This window comes from Nannobrachium achirus (assembly GCF_963921795.1).
Source record: "Nannobrachium achirus genome assembly, chromosome: 21".
Lineage (NCBI taxonomy): Eukaryota > Metazoa > Chordata > Actinopteri > Myctophiformes > Myctophidae > Nannobrachium > Nannobrachium achirus.
The window spans coordinates 31,284,589-31,301,425 of record NC_137828.1 but is presented as its reverse complement, the minus strand read 5'-3'; the positions used below and the strand labels follow the sequence as shown (position 1 = coordinate 31,301,425).

General features: G+C 43.5%; 1 protein-coding gene across 1 annotated transcript in view; it reads left to right on the top strand.

Moving 5' to 3' along the window:
* neto1l (neuropilin (NRP) and tolloid (TLL)-like 1, like) overlaps positions 1-16,837 on the top strand; it is a gene marked incomplete at both ends in the record, with an annotated part of 121,707 nt that overhangs the window by 70,963 nt on the left and 33,907 nt on the right. The window lies entirely within an intron of this gene.

Here is a 16,837-nt window from a genome sequence, read left to right as displayed (position 1 = left end):
GATGTCATACTTAACAGCCCCATAGCTGATCTACTCGTGGTGAGCTATTTTTATGGTCTGCCATTTTCTAAAGAATATTGAACAAATGTAACATTTTGAGCACAAATCCCTAGCACAAATCTGCAACACAATTTTATACAATAGCCTATGTTGTAGTAGGGGGTCATCGGGGACCCCTGATTTAGATGTGTAAAAGTGTCCTTTTAAGTTTTTTAAGTCTCTATTAGGGACCACTGAGCTTCTGCGATAATTGGACAGTAAGTCGAGGGCTAGAGAAAATGCCTGTCTGCTTTCCCGTATGTAAGAGACCCATCATCCTACAGACCTGGATAGATGAACTCAAAATTAAGTGTGGTCATGTTTTGGATATCATGACGTCACATACCTTGGTGTGAATCTTTTTTTCTTTCGAAAGTGCTGATAGATATACAGTAGATAGATACCTGTATTGATCCCGCAGGGGAAATTCATCTGCTATTTTCACTACTTCTTAAACACATGTTTTCTAATTTATGGAATTAATTAGATTTTTCTTTGATTTCTTCATGAAATAACAGAAAAAAAATCATTGAATTTTGTTCAATGATTGTTTGTTCAAAAATAAAGGGACCCATACGAATGTTTCCGCGACCCACAAATGGGTCCCGACCCAGTGTTGGGGAATCAGTGTGGTGGACAGTATGGGCGCTAATCGCTGTTCAGGGCACAGACCCAGCCCACCAACTCTCAGACTGTGGTGAACCCTAGCATTCCCTGCCAGATCCTTTTCTGGCCATTATGCGGATGGACTGTCATTCGTGAGGTCGATAAACCCCATGCCGACCCATGCAACCCTCCACGGTGCAGGTTACTCCAAAAGGGAATTTCGTTGTACCATTTTGTTTGCTTTGGCATCCGCGCTGCATGCCGCATACATAGTAAAACACGCGCTGGGATTTGAAATGTGGGTGCGCTCACACATTGATGATTTATAACTTGTTGCACATCAACTTTCATGGAATGTCACTTGTCAAAGGTATAAAGGAGGCTTAATGGACCATACAGACTCGATTTCTTCCTGTCCTTGGTGTAGTCCTCTGATGCTGTTGAAAGTATGACAAGAACAATCACCTTTGTCAAAATGGTGGATGCTTCGTTTCTGCTTGAACAGGCTAGAACTCGTGAAACCAAGGAACATCTCTTTCTGTCTCTCCCAATAAACGTTACTCTCTTAATTATTCTTTCACTCCCTCTCTCTCTCTCTCTCTTTCCCTGTCCCTTCACTCATTGCTCACCCTCCTTCCTCCCGCCTCTCTCTTTCTCTCTCTGTTTCTTAAGCTCTTTCCCACACTCTGTCTCTATCCTTCCACAGCTGTGGCTGGTGTGATTAATGGCATCCATTCATTAGCTTGATCAACCACTTTAGCATCTCAGGGAGATTATTAATCAGATGCTTATTTAAATGTCACTGCCGAGCAGCTGAGAGGAAATGAGGCCGTTGGGAAATTGAGTCCCCGTGTGCGGGCCGTCTGCGTATGGGTTTGTGTGTTCTTGAGCGGGTTTGTGTGCATTCATGTGACCCGTGCGTGAGTGCGTGTGTGCGCGAGTGCGCGTGCTCATGTGTGTGTGGGTATGTTTGCAAATATCTTTTGACTCCTGGAACAATGGGGTGCGTAGCGTTGTTCCGACACGCATTACTCCGACGTTGCATTGGTCCGACTCCCCATTACTACTAACCCTATATCTAACCCTAACCGCACGCATAGCCATGTTGCCGGAGTAACGAGATGTCGGACTGACATATTCCTCCCCGGATCAATGTCCCATTGTGATGTTTCACTGTTATGTTGAGGTCTATAGTAGATGTCTTCACAGGTCCAAAATGACAGACCATCCATCTTTTTATTTATCTTACTGTATTATTAGACCTGAACCCTAGTTAGACGCCTGAAATTATTTCCAAGATCCAGTTTCTTCAGAGATAGTACAGAACCGAGTCAACCGACCCAGACTGCGAGGCTTTATATGGACATGACAAACCTAATTATGACTCCTGCATGGACTCGAGCATGAGTCTCGTATATTGTCCAGCATTTTTTGTTTGGGTGGATCTGTGAAGAACTCTAGTTGGCAGACTGTGTAAATCTCCGGCTGTAAATACTTAAGGGATATATACAGTACAATTCTGCCTAATGTACAAGTCATACTGTACTCTCTGTGGCTTATTAATAAATAATACACACAGTATGTGTGTCTGTTTAAGAAATAGTGATGCAAAGCTTCTGAAATCTACATCTCCTGACAATTGGAGGCCCTTTTCCATTTCCTGTGTTTGTTTGTGTGTGTGTGTGTGTGTGTGTGTGTGTGTGTGTGTGTGTGTGTGTGTGTGTGTGTGTGTGTGTGTGTGTGTGTGCGTGTGCGTGTGCGTGTGCGTGTGTGTGTGAAATTTTTATGATCACCTTTGGGGGTCTTGCTATTTCCTTCCATATTATAACTATTTGGCTGATTATCTATTTATAAATATGTTCATACTTGCAGTGAATGAATGAATTGAGACAGAGCCGTGACGCCAAAAATATATACTTATGCTCACAGATATTCATGTCCAATAAATATTTATTTAAGTCTTAAGATTTCTCGGACTGAAATGTCATCTATGCAAAGAAACACAGATCTTGAAACTAAACTTTTACCATGTGAAAGGCAAGCAGATTAGTACAGGCAATCTAAGAAAAAAAATGGGCCAACCTTGAACAAATTGCAACACAAACTCTTTCAACTTTTTTTGTTTCATAAATATGTTAGTAATAACATATCAAAAGTCCTAAGAAATCCAAGTGGTGGAACATAGTGAAGTGGTGGAACATAAGTTGGGCTCCCATCGACTTTCTATACAGGAGGAAAATACACAGAAAAAAGATCTGCTTTAAGTAGGATGTGAGGGGTCTAACTAGGGGTTTGTCATGATGCTGAATCCATTGCAAGCATTTGTTTTGCACAAAAAACATTCCTTGGCCCCAGAAAACGCCCACAAAACTGATGAAAAGTGAATGAGTCATCACTTTTCAACCCTAGAATGCCTGTACTAGATGGATTATCCCGCGTAAAACTGAACAGCCTTTCGGCCGTGATGTTTGCTGCGTTTGAGGTATTATTATTATTATTTATTTGGCAGCACAGATGTCTTAAGTTAAGGATGATACTTTTGCATTGATCACAGCATGTTATTTATTTTGTTCTCCAACCTTGAATTTGGATTGTGGGCTGTCTTTCTAGCACAGGGATATTGGTGTTCTATAGTATCTCTACTGCCGACCTCTTGAGTTCGTCTTCTGTACCAATGCTCCCAAGATGTTTTGATGCCCCATGCATTGCTACAGGCACAGAATCATAGTATTCCTTCCAACCTTATTCTTCTTCCCCGTGTTCAGCAGGTATATTATTGAGCAGAACTACATGTCTTGTCTTGTCTTGACATGACATTGAGGATCGGCAAACACACACACACACACACACACACACACACACACACACACACACACACACACACACACACACACACACACACACACACACACGCATGCAACAGAGGTTTTCATTTTACATTTCTTGTGTGCCACACATGCGCGCATGCGCGTACACACGCACACGCACGCACACACACACACACACACACACACACACACACACACACACACACACACACACACACACACACACACACACACACACACACACACACGCACACACACACGCACACAAACACACCCCACACTGACTCTTATCATCTTTCTGAATGTCTGAAGGCTCAAGATTACTTTTTAGCTGTCAGAAGAGATGATTTTTCCAACGAGGCGTTATAGTTTGAGGTATTTTAGTTGGGTATTTGTGAATAACAGATTGAGCTCTCGATACGCTGTTACAGTATGTATTGTGTGCTCTGGTCTCGTACCCTGCATTTGTTTATTTCTCTGTCTGCACAGTACTTTCTTGTACCTTTCTCACTGTGCTTTCTTGCCCAGCATCCACACTAAATGGATGCGTACACATTGTTCTGTTTTTCCATCATAAATCATGACGTGCTGGAGAAATTAGTATCAGCAATTAACCCACTAATGGCGTACACATGTACAGCAAATGTAGTTCATCTTGTAGGTAAACTGCCAGATATAATGACAGTTTAGATAATGAGATAATGGCTGTGAAAAGAGTTTTAAAAAAATGTACTTAATCGAAACATTCGTTGAGAGAATTTGTACATATTTGGTGGCCTTGTAGTGGCATATCAAACAGAAATGAAAAGTGAGTGGGAGAAATCTTCTTCATTCATTGTTTTAGAGCAACGCATAGTGGCAGGAAAAACAAATGTGGTGAGACAAGAGGGAGGCCAACAATGTGATCATTGCCCACACTGGAGGAGGAGAGGAGACTGTAGCACTCACTCCACTGGACCAGCATATATGGTGGGTATCCTGGACTCTGGCACCACCACTGACCTCCAGTTAGACATTAATGCTCAGTTTTCCTTTTTTTCTTTTTGAGAAAGGTTTCTGCCCATTCATTCATAATGATTATTGAGTGCTTTGAACCGAAGACACATTTCTATTTGATTTAAATCTAATGGGAAATAAAGTTGTGAATCCTTATCTACCTTTGAGCTGAATGCACCAATTTAAAACACGTCAAACATAATTATTTGTTCGGACATTTTTATTGAAACTCAGGACACGGACTATGTCTTGGCATAAGAATCCAAGAGCACTTAAAAGCATTACTGAAAAAACACTTAGAGACACTTAGTCCTAGATGGAGACTACGTGACTCTTCATCACCAGAATGAAAATCCCTGAAAATCTTTTATGAAGAGCGGTCTCACCTCAAGTTTCCTTTTCATACATAACAATCTTTGTAGAATTTTGCTCAGCATCATTTGTATGTGTACACACCGTTCATACAGCACATAATTATGTCCCCAGGTGATGTTTAGGAAGCATACAGTACTCCAGTGTTTGCACAACGCTACACTGCATTCTAATACTGTATCTGTGGCCTGAAAAGATATCTCTGGCAAAGTGAATATTTTGTGTGAGAGTTGCAAAGTCTAAACACAATAAGCCCCTGAAGATTCTGCACTCTTAGTCGCGCTTTACCAAAGAGAGGAGATTTGTGGTCATGTGTGGATGTGTTCTGAATTCAGATCACTCCGGCAATGGCATTTTACAATGCAGTGGAACACACCAGTGCCACAGGGACACTGCAGCATTCACAGTGTCAGAGTGGAATACTTATATTTGGACAAGGACAATCTGTGAATTCCTCTTTGTCTGTCTGCGCATATGATTGTTTTACTAGTGTCCCTATCACGGACATGATGTCATAATAGGTGAGCGTTCTGCGAAAATAGCTGATCTACAAGCTCACAGCGTGTCAAGATGTGACGTGTTGTTCATTGCTTGGCTCAAACGAGTCACGTTTCTTTTATTTTTTCCCTTCGGGGAAGCACTTGGCTGTGAATCAGTTAGGTGTCAAAAAGAAATATCCAATGAATCAGTCAAATCTTTATTAGCCGGTTCCATAGAAATACATCAAAAAGAAACTGGACAGGACAGTAAAATCATTAAATTCAAATGCAGGATCTTAAAATACACTCAGAGACGTCAGACAATAAACCATTAACCTGGATGAATAGCGTGCACCACAATGATGCCGTTTGCAGATTCCTGAACTTAAACATTAGATTTAAAGGTCCTCAGTCCTGCAGTGACAAACATCTGACTCACACTACCCCCCCCCCCTCTGGGCTTATTAAAGAGCATTCTCATTGCATCATTATATAAGACTTTGAACCTTTTAATTGATTGATTGATTGATTGATTATTTTATTAGACAAAAATGGAGAACAGTACAAGTATAGTCAATACAATTGAAATGTAGTACAGTACAAGTACAGTTGAACACCCTGCCTAAATGGAACATCCCAAATAAGACCTTTTACGGCCTTTTTTTTTACCTTGGAAGCCCTCTGTATTTAACCACTTGAATGCTCGATTTCTTTTTACAACATTCTTATATCGACTGTGTGTAATTGATGTATGGATCAATTGAGGTGAGGGGAAGCTGACAGGAAAAGGAGGTGATTGATCGTGGCAGGGAGGAGCCCACGTTATTGGAATTCAGGTGCCGGTGCCTTCAAAGGTCATAGGGTCAAGGGGGTAGAGTTCACCAACAGCTTATCACAGTAACACATGGTATAGAATAGTAATTTATGGAGTTGTGTCCGTGCAGGGGTGTCGCACCAAATTCTGGGCCCTGGGTACAAGGATTCACTGTGGGCCCCCCATTGGGAACGCATTATTACACAGTATGTTGTGCTTTAACTATTGAAAAATAGCAGATATACAAGCTCACAGCGCGGCACCGAGTGCCGCGCTGCGAGCTTGTAGATCTGCTATTTTTGAAAAATCGTGAAAATGTCTTTGAATATTTCAAATCCTTCTAAGGTTTTTTGAAAAACCCATGTTTCTATGTCAGTAGTGCTCAAACTTTTTCATGTGAAGGACCCCCACAATGATATGTATTTGGCCACAAACCCCCATATCAAAATATTTAGTTCCAGGGACCCACCGGAAGCAAAATTTGATTTACAAATGTTCGCTTAAAAATACATAGATTCTAAGATTTTAAAACATTTTCACAACTTTTCAAAAATAGCAGATCTACAAGCTCGCAAGCTCTGTGCCGCGCTGTGAGCTTGTATATCTGCTATTTTTCAATAGCTAACATAATTAAGGCCCTCCACCTTGGGCCCTAGTTACTCAGTCCCACTCCCCCCCTTGTGACGCCCCTGTGTGTGTGCACAGGGGTGTGTTTGTGCGTATGTACAGTATGTGTGTGTATTCCCCCGAAGCTGCTTGGCCTTGTGACCATGCTAGGTTAAGTGATGGCAAAGCCCAATAATAAATCTCTGCCATATACGACCACCACCGATGACCTGAAGGTCACCGTTTCATTAACTGTCTTCCATTTTGATTTTCTCAACTGCCTGCCTGACGTCCTGCTTTATGCACCCACACACAACCCACCGAATCCATTTGTTTGGACACTGGAAGGCGGGTTAAAGGAGTAGTTCACCGCCAAAATGACTTTTTTCCTCTTGAGTACTCACGCCACGGAGACTTGAATTCAATATATATATTAGGAGAACTACTCCTTTAACCACTTTCAACCTGGCATCCTTATTTTGACATGTCTTTATATTACCCTTCGGGCGGCCGAGTGTCTAGTCGGCGACCTGGCCAACTCGGGAACAATGTAAAAAGGGAATGAATGCCCCGCCCTTTAATGCAAACCCCATTATACTTGTTGTCATTGGATCCGTTTTGACCATCTGTTTGCCTGTGTCCATTTATGCCCATATATGGAGATATCTGTCTGTCTGCATCCATGTTATGCCCATATATGGAGATCTCTGTATCTGTCTGTCTGTGTCCCTTTTGTGCCCATATATGGAGATCTCTGCCCTTCGGGTGGCCAAGCGTCTAGTTGCGTGCCGGCCTACTCGGGAACGATGTAAATAGGGAATGAATGCCCCACCCTTTAATGCAAACCTGATTTATCTGTTTGCCTGTGTCCATTTATGCCCATATATGGAGATATTATGCCCATATGGAGATATCTGTCTGTCTGCGTCCATTTTATGCCCATATGGAGATCTCTGTATCTGTCTGTCTGTGTCCCTTTTATGCCCATATATAGAGATCTCTGCCCTTCGGGCGGCCAATTGTCTAGTCGGGGGCCGGCCTACTCGGGAACGATGTAAATAGGGAACACATCGGGTGCCCCTGGATTGCCCCATTTATCCCCTCTCGCTGCCCAGGCCCACCACCATTGTATTGAATCCGGCCCTGCTGCGTCAATGCATGCGTCATGACGTCACTTGGTCACATGAGCGCAGACAGGATGTTATTGTGTAACTTTCTGTATAGACCAGTGTTGATCATAGCTGTTCATTGCCGATCAAAATTTTGACATTTTGCCGCACCCCGCCACAGTTTTAGCCATAAAACAAACATCAGAGATAAAGGGCGTTAAAGATGGGGAAATGCATTGGAGTATACGGAGAAAAACGGCCGTGCGATGCTCTCAGCGTCGACTCGAAGCGACTAGTGGCTAATGGGCTACATCCAGGCGCAGCCCCAACCTAACGGTGAGATTTAAAGTTAATACTGTAAATACAGTAAACACGTCAACGCGTCGTGGGCCTCCAGAGACATCAAAGAGATTGGCGTGTAGACACCTCGTGGGCATCCCATGAGTTAATGCAAACCGATTTATCGGTTTGCTTGTGTCCATTTATGCCCATATATGGAGATATATTTCTGTCTGCGTCCATTTTATGCCCATATATGGATATCTCTGTATCTGTCTTCATCTTGAGCAATAATACGCAGCCTGCTTGCTTTGCCACCCGTGGGGAATGATGCCCCTCCGGTTGTTAGGCGATCTCTGTAGAGTGCAAAGTACAGGAGTGATGTCAGAATGAGTCAGCAGAAGTGATGTCAGAATGCCCATATGGAGATATCTGTCTATCTGTGTCCATTTTCGTTTTTTACAACATTCTTATATTCACTATGTGTAATTGTCTTTGTTACCTGCTAATCGCCATTGGCCCGGTCGCTGCCAAAATGAGCACACACACTCCCTGGATGCCAATTCAGAACCTCTGCCCCACATTTTTCAAATGGCCCTGTTCTAGCGCCACCATGAGGCCGATGTTTGCAAAACACATTTCTGTACACTACTCCTACAGATTTTGTCCAAAAATCACGCAAATCGGTAGACAGTATCTCTACAGTCATGTGATCGACACGAATCTGTCTGATTGTCCATATTCCATCCTGATTGGCTGAGATTGGCTTTCAAAGTTTGTAAGATTGGTCCATTTAGGACAAAATGCCTCAAATCACAAACGCAGAGTGCAATTAACATGAAATCGCGCACACATGTTCCCACTAGGCCGAGGAAGAAATGCCACTTCAGATTTTTTAAATCAGCCTCATCTCTCTCTAGGCGCTATAACAGGCCAATTTGTGATTTTTCCTATAACTCCACGATCAGTTTCAAACTTTGCAAGCGCACTCCCTATAGGCCAAGGAAAAAAACCTTTCCTTGCATTTTTCACATCAGCCTTTTATAGCGCCACCAGGAGGCCAACTTATGTAAGACACATGTTTGGATATTACTCCTTCAGATTTTACCCAAAATTAACACAAATCAGGACACAGTATCTCTACAGTCATATGATCAAGACGGATCTGTCCCATATTAAATATTCCATCCTGATTGGCTAAGATTGGCCTCCAAACTTTGCAGGATTGATCAGTTTCGAACAAAATGCCTCAAATCAAACACAGCGTGCAATTGTAATGAAATTGTGCACGCACATTCGCAAAAGGCCAAGGAAGAAATTACACTACAAAATGTTCAAATCAGCCTCATGGTGGCGCCATGAAAGGCCTAAGATTGGTGAAGAACACATGCCACCCTTTTTACATTGGCCTATTATAGCACCACCAGGACGCCTGGCCTGGTGGAGACCTGTGCTCGGAAGAGCACTGCTTCTAGTTGATGTATGGATCAATTGAGGTGAGGGGAAGCTGACAGGAAACGGAGGTGATTGATCGTGGCAGGGAGGAGCCCACGTTATTGGAATTCAGGTGCCGGTGCCTTCAAAGGTCATGGGGTCAAGGGGGTGGAGTTCACCAACAGCTTCTTATCGCAGTAACACATGGTATAGAATAGTAATTTATGGAGTTGTGTCCGTGCAGGGGTGTCACACCATATTCTGGGCCCTGGGTACAAGGATTCACTGCGGGCCCCCCATTGGGAACGCATTATTACACAGTATGTTGTGCTTTAACTATTGAAAAATAGCAGATATACAAGCTCACAGCGCGGCACCGAGTGCCGCGCTGCGAGCTTGTAGATCAGCTATTTTTGAAAAATCGTGAAAATGTCTTTGAATATTTCAAATCCTGCTATGGTTTTTTGAAAAACCCATGTTTCTATGTCAGTAATGCTCAAACTTCTTCATGTGAAGGACCCCCACAATGATATGTATTTGGCCACAAAGCCCCATATCAAAATATTTAGTTCCAGGGACCCCCCCGGAGGCAACATTTCTCTCTCTCTCTCGGTCGTCCTCAGACGAGCTTCCATCGGAGTCTCCAATCTTTCCGGTTCTCCATACACCCAGCCAGCTCCGAAGAGCTTTCAGCTCCCGCATCCTTCTTCAGGACGTCCACATACGTTAATGCAGAACGTCCTCAGGATCGATGCCCGCACGTTGGTTCCCACAGGACCAGCCTGCTGGCCGGGAGCTCCCGATGTCTGTGGCAGTGGCCGGCCAGCTTCATCCTCCTAGCTGCTACCTTCTTGCTGAGCCTCGGCAGTTGCCTGTACAGGTCCTTGTTGGTAATGTGGATGTTCTGGTCCACATTCAGAACAGGTCGTAGCATTCTGGTGTAGCACCCATCCAGGGACTTATGTCAGGGTCCAGCTTTCGCAGCCATACAGGAGGACAGACTCCACATGTTCGCTTAAAAATACATAGATTCTAAGATTTTAACACATTCTCACGACTTTTCAAAAATAGCAGATCTACAAGCTCGCAGTGCGGCACCGAGTGCCGCGCTGTGAGCTTGTACAGTATATCTGCTATTTTTCAATAGCTAAAATCATTAAGGCCCTCCACCTTGGGCCCTAGTAACTCAGTCCCACTCCCCCCCCCCTTGTGACGCCCCTGTGTGCGTGCACAGGGGTGTTTTTGTGCGTATGTACAGTATGTGTGTGTATTCCCCCGAAGCTGCTTGGCCTTGTGACCATGCTAGGTTAAGTGATGGCAAAGCCCAATAATAAATCTCTGCCATATACGACCACCACCGATGACCTGAAGGTCACCGTTTCATTAACTGTCTTCCACTTTGATTTTCTCAACTGCCTGCCTGACGTCCTGCTTTATGCACCCACACACAACCCACCGAATCCATTTGTTTGGACACTGGAAGGCGGGTTAAAGGAGTAGTTCACCGCCAAAATGACTTTTTTCCTCTTGATTACTCACGCCATGGAGACTTGAATTCAATATATATATATTAGGAGAACTACTCCTTTAACCACTTTCAATCTGGCATCCTTATTTTGACATGTCTTTATATTACACTAGAAGCTTGGCTGCCCCGAGCGTCTAGTCGGCGACCTGGCCAACTCAGGAACAATGTAAATAGGGAATGAATGCCCCGCCCTTTAATGCAAACCCCATTATACCTGTTGTCATAGGATCCGTTTTGACCATCTGTTTGCCTGTGTCCATTTATGCCCATATATGGAGATATCTGTCTGTCTGCGTCCATGTTATGCCCATATATGGAAATCTCTGTATCTGTCTGTCTGTGTCCCTTTTGTGCCCATATATGGAGATCTCTGCCCTTCGGGCAGCCAAGCGTCTAGTCGCGTGCCGGCCTACTCGGGAATGATGTAAATAGGGAATGAATGCCCCACCCTTTAATGCAAACCCCATTATACCTGTTGTCATAGGACCCGTTTTGACCATCTGTTTGCCTGTGTCCATTTATGCCCATATATGGAGATATCATGCCCATATGTGGAGATATCTGTCTGTCTGCATCCATTTTATGCCCATTTGGAGATCTCTGTATCTGTCTGTCTTTGTCCCTTTTATGCCCATATATGGAGATCTCTGCCCTTCGGGCGGCCAATCGTGATGCCCCTCCGGTTGTTAGGCGATCTCTGTAGAGTGCAAAGTACAGGAGTGATGTCAGAATGAGTCAGCAGAAGTGATGTCAGAATGCCCATATGGAGATATCTGTCTATCTGTGTCCATTTTATGCCCATATATAGAGATCTCTGTATCTGTCTGTGTCATAAGACCCGTTTTGCCTTTGTCCATTTATAACCATATATGGAGATATCATACGTACTGTATATGGAGATCTCTGTATCTGTCTGTCTGTTTCCCTTTCATGCCCATATATGGAGATCTCTGTATCTGTCTGTATGTGTCCTTTTATGCCCATATATGAATATATCTGTCGCTTTTTGTTTGTTTCTTCTTTAAGCAGAATACGCAGATGTCAGCAGCTAGATCTGTGACATCAGAACACGTCATACTGATGACATTCAATACGTAACCATGGCATTTTTTGTTGACTCATGTGGCGTACGTGATGTCACAATGAGTCAGCGCTTGCGCCGGTTTCCTCCGAAACAGCCTGATGTCAACAATCAGCTCCGCATACGGTGATTCCGAACGTTTTGCACCGGTTCGGGAAAACCGTGCGTCGTGTCGTGTCGAGGCCGGGCTCGGTCAGGGGAACCACTCTACCAGAATGGTTTTGCCAGAGCAGTATAATCAGAGAGTGGTGTCACCGCGGGGTCAGAAACAGCGCTGGTCACGTGGTTCATTGTCACTTTACACCTCATAGACTTCAATGCATTTTGTAAACTTCCGGTTGGCCGTTTGTCACTATACGCCAATAGATGTGTGCGTAGAAGACCTGGCCCCATGAAGTGAACGGGAGTGACGCAACTCTCCATTTTAGGGCTCTGGGTTTTGCCGCTCTGACATCACACTCTGGCTTCACTGTGATGTCACACTAACAGGATCCCTTTTATGCCTATATATGGAGTTCCCTGATGTCGTCAATATTAATGATGCCCTGTTAGAGAGATCCCTTTGATGCCAGGGGGAACATATCCCTTTTATGCCCATATATGGAGATCCCTGATGTCCACAGCCCTGATGTCCACATCAGTGCGGTCGCTTGTCGCCCTGAGGCGTCTTACTAGTAGTTAGATAGCAGAGGACACAAATCAGATCATCAAGTATAACATATGGCATAGAAGAAGGCATCAGTGGTTAATGTCATTTTATTCACAAGCACAAGCACAAACAGAGATCAGCAGGGCATCACAACACACTGAGACAAGGATTCAAGGCTGTGTAATCTGAGAAGAGGGGGAAAGTGATTCTGTGATATACTGCATAATATGACAAACAATATTTTAGTGTATCTGAGAGACTATGGAAGTAAAAAGAAATTGCCGGTGCTTTGTCTTCAAAGGGAGATATCACTGAATCATACCCTTGGAATGGCTTTGTACTGTAAGTACAGTGGTATATTTAAACCCTGGCGTGCCCTTGAGAGAATGTAGGCCTATGTGGAATGGTGGAATCATAACTTACAATATTCCATAAAATAGTCTCAAAAACTGTCCTCATCCACAGCATCTGCAATGTCACACTGAAACTCCATAGAGCAGCGTTTCCCATGCAACATACGATTGCAACCCATGTTTGGTTGTGGACCCCGTTTTATGGGTCTGAGGAAAATAAAAAATATATAGTAATAAATATAGAGTTGCTAAAAACATTTTCAAAAGATTTTTAGAAATAAAATCAAAAAGTGGAAATTGGCAAAGATTCTTCCCCTGTTGCTCCTGGAACGCAATCAGCTCTGCCTATAACTTTTGTTTTTTCTTGGGGCTGTTTCATTGTGTCGCAGTCGGGGTTTTGAATGTGAGAATCGTCAAGAGGATTTACTGCAGCTCTCATCACCCAGATTTTGCCTGCTGTCCTCTGGGCTTTCCCCTCCGTTCACCAGTGGGGGTGGGGGTGGTGGTGGGGTGTTCAATTCCTCCCAAACCCCATCTGGAGCAACAGCTCAAAGCCAGCTATGAGGTCTGCTAGGCCCTTTGTGTTTTTCTGCCTTGGATTGCATTTGAATAGTTAATGTGAAAGCGACACTCATTTCCTCCAAATCCCTGCTTTGATCATAGGTCTTATCCTGTCTGTCAGCTTGTGTCATCATCAGACATGTTCAATATAACCCCCCCCCCCCCCCCCCCGCCTGTCCTGCTGAGTCGCTCTTACTTTCTCTCTCTCCATCTGTCTCTTTTTCCTGCTCTCTCGTTGTCTTGTCATCTCCTATCCTTGTCTTGCGCTCGCCCTCCCTTTCTCTCTTTTATTTTACCCATTTCTCTGATGAGTTCTCTGTCGCTGGCCTATTAGCATTGTCAGATTCCGGACCCACTTCTCATATCCAGTGAAGCTCACAGGCTGTATCTCTGACTCATGTCTAGACATGGGAAATGAGGACATGCAGAGAGAAATAAAAAGCTAGAAAGAAAGCAGTGATATAGGCGAGGCGTCCATGCTGTGCAATCAGCCCTTTTTCTACACACGGAGTTCAGACTTCAGACAGTGGCAGCCATGTCTGGATTTTGACAAAGGGACAATCAGGTTTATTGCTATTTCTCTACTCAAACGAGGGTCGCCTGGAGCGCACAGCCAAAGGCACATCCCTGAAAGCACGAGTATTCACTGTCATCATATAGAATGAAACACCAGCGCTGGCTGCTGCTGTTGCTAAGGTATAGTTCTTGATACTTTCAGAGATAATACTTTGTGTGCATGATGACAAGGTGGCTGTATGTGATACATTACCAAGATCCTATAAGTGTTATTTTCACTTTGAGAGTGTAAAGGATTGTACTGTGTACTGAGAGAGTGTACGGAAATACCCTGCGATTCTTGGAGATGGAACCGTCCACCTCATCCTGTGTCTTCTGCAAGCTGTTTCCTTCTTTTCTTAGTTTTTTTGTCTTTGTGCATTGCCCGTACTAAGGCATACAATATGAATTTCAAAATGAGGAAGGAATTGCAATTTAATTGGATTTGATTTAATTTCTTATTTAGAAGGTTATTTTCTGAAGCATGTCAGATGTGTGTATTGCATGTGCGGTGGTGGATGACTGAAAAATTATCTTGTGAAAGAAACACACACACGCACACACACGCACGCACGCACGCACGCACGCACACACACACACACACACACACACACACACACACACACACACACACACACACACACACACTCAGTTCAAATGTGATAGAAAGACAAATTGTTCAAGAGAAGTTATCTCGGTATAGTATTGAGTCTTGAGGGACAAGAAGAGTGCAAACTTTCTCTACCAGCAGCAGAAGGTAACAAACTTCTGTGAGGCAAGTTGATGTAATTAGACTACTGCTTTACAGCTGTTCACCTCATGTCGTCATTTTCTGCCTCATCTATCTCAGAGCCTCTGTTATCATGTGGCCTGGGACCTTTGCTAGCGCAATAGCTATGAGAATTGACATTATTTTTAACCTCAAATGATTTGTTCACCTGTTGGTTCAGCGTTGGGCTCAGTTTCACTGAACTGAAACACAGGCAGACTGAGGCAGTTCATTCCCTGGTGGGATCAGTCAGAGCACCGTGTTCACCCCAACATCCTCTGAGGCTATGGAATCTAAACTCCTGCAGGCAATTGTGCTGCATGGTTATAGATTATTCAGCAGGGGTCTCCAACGTTCAGGCCAGGGACCCCTTAGTTGAGAGAGAGATGAAGCAGGGACCCCCACAACCTTTTCATAGATTCCATAGTTTCATTGTTTGACAGCACGATCATCAGTGTATTTTCGGTTCATGTCAATTTGTGTTTTCAGATATTTAACCACTTGAACCGCCAATACTTAATAAAGTTGACCGTTCACTATGTACTTCGTCTGCTCTTTTTCCCCACTACACCAAACCTCTTTGCCAAAAATAGTCTACAGGCTCACAATGCCTCGCAGCGCGAGGTGTTGTGAGCTGGTAGATCGGCTATTGGATTGTTGGTTCGGCTATTGGATTGTTGGATTTAATATTATAAAATGTAAATGATATCATTTCTCTCCCTCTATATATATATATATCTAAAAAGCAGTCTTCAAATCAGTATAATAAGTTAATTGATCCAGTGGTTTATTTTAGAATCTTCTTCTTACATTACAACATTATAGTGCAATCCAACACAACATAACATATTGTCATGCGTGTCTTAACTGTGATAAAGGTGAATAGATAGGTGACAGATACCTCTTAATGTGCTGGAAGGTAACGTAGGGAGCGGCAGTGGCTCAGGAAATAGAGCGGCCCGCTTGGGAATTGGAAGTTTCCCTGTTCGATTTCATTTCAGCGTCTGCTATTGAGTAAAAGGTTGTAGTGGAGATTCAATATTTGTGCACTGGGTACCTCTATTGTTGCTTTCCTCCTGGGCAGGGTTCAGTTATGAAGCTCTAAAACTAATCAAATACTAGATTTAAGTTGGAGATTTTCTTTTTTTAATCCTTGTTGGTATGGCAACAAACATAAGTTATCATCTGGTTTTCTGTGGTTTGTATACAGCAGGGGTCTTCAACAGGGGGTCCAGGACCCCTAGGGGGTCCTCAGAGTTACTACAGGGGGTCCTCCAAATCCTTGTGTGATAGAAGCTTTTTTTCTCCCTTTCTATATTAACCACTTGAACCCTAGCGTCCATATTCTGAGAACTTTAGCCAAAAATAGCAGATCTACAAGATCACAACGCCTCACGCTGCGAGGCGTTGTGAGCTTGTAGATTGGTTATTTTCGGCAAAGAGGTTTGGTGTAGGGGAAAAAGAGCTGACTAAGTACAGAGTGAAAGGTCAAGTTTATTAAGTATCGACGGTTCAAGTGGTTAAATATCTGAAAACACAAATTGACATGAATCTACAAGGGCCCAAGGTGGAGGGGCCTTAATTATTTTATACTTTAGCTATTGAAAAATAGCAGATCTACAAGCTCGCAGCGCGGCACTCTGAAAAGTCATGAAAATGTGTGCAAATCTTTGAATAAATGTTTTAAGCGAACATTTGTAACTTCAAATTTGTTTCTGGGGGGTCCCTGGAACTAAATATTTTGAGATGGGGGTCCGTGGCCAAATACATATCATTTTG